The sequence below is a fragment of the Nannospalax galili genome, unplaced genomic scaffold (assembly GCF_000622305.1).
Source record: "Nannospalax galili isolate Female #2095 unplaced genomic scaffold, S.galili_v1.0 scaffold1845, whole genome shotgun sequence".
Classification (NCBI taxonomy): Eukaryota; Metazoa; Chordata; class Mammalia; order Rodentia; family Spalacidae; genus Nannospalax; species Nannospalax galili.
The window spans coordinates 553,931-555,021 of NW_008353595.1; positions in this window are offsets into that span (position 1 = coordinate 553,931).

A 1,091-nucleotide genomic window follows, 5' to 3' on the forward strand; every position below is an offset into this window, starting at 1 on the left:
GGACCGTGCCTGGCTTAGGTTGCCCTCTTTCACTTGGCATCCTTACCCGTCATCAACTCGGCAACATCATGGTTGTCGGTCTGCCTTAGGTTGGTATGCAAATGAGAGGGTCGTACCCGTCATTGACTACCGGTCCAGCACAATAGCCAAAAGCGGAGGTGACTTGCCCTTCTCTAAGGCGGCCATAGCCTGTGCAAGCTTTTGCTGTTGATGAGCTGTTTGCCACACACACACACACACACACACCATACAGACACAAACAGCAACCGGCAGGAATTCCCAAAAGCCATGGCCCCCAATTCTTGAGGAGGCTAAAGGTGCCCTACATAGCCTTCCGCCACTGCTGCACAGTGGCAATCTCTACTCGGGTGTTATTTGTTGCCACTTTTATCTAACAAACATGATTTACCAAATTCAACATGCCCGGAGGAAGTGGGCCTGTGGCATAGCTGCTGTTATTCCAAAATCTCTTTTGCTTCTGTACAATGTCAGTTCAGCACCTGGGGGAAAAACACAAACAGCTCCCCTCACCTGCGCTAACGCTGGCCACCTGTAGAGCCTGCTCTTGGAACTCTCCTCTCCATCATAGATCATAACCTCCTGATAATAACCTAATCTGATCCTTGTTCTTCCAGAACTCTTTTAATCTGATAATACAGTTCATTCTTACATTCAGCACCTGGGGGAAAAACACAAACGCTCCCCTCACCTGCGCTAACGCTGGCCACCTGTAGAGCCTGCTCTTGGAACTCTCCTCTCCATCATAGATAATAACCTCCTGATAATAACCTAATCTGATCCTTGTTCTTCCAGAACTCTTTTAATCTGATAATACAGTTCATGCTTACTTTATACATTTCCCATATTCTCAAATATTAACTTTCTCTTTGCCACTACCTATGGTCCTAACTTCATCATCAATCATTTATTTATCATCTGTATCTATCTATCATCCATCTTCTATCTATCACCTATTTATCTATCACCTACCTATCTACTTACCATCTATCTATCAATGTCAATCATTTATATCTATCATCTATCTATCATCAATTATTTGTCTATAATCTATCTATCTATCTATCTATATT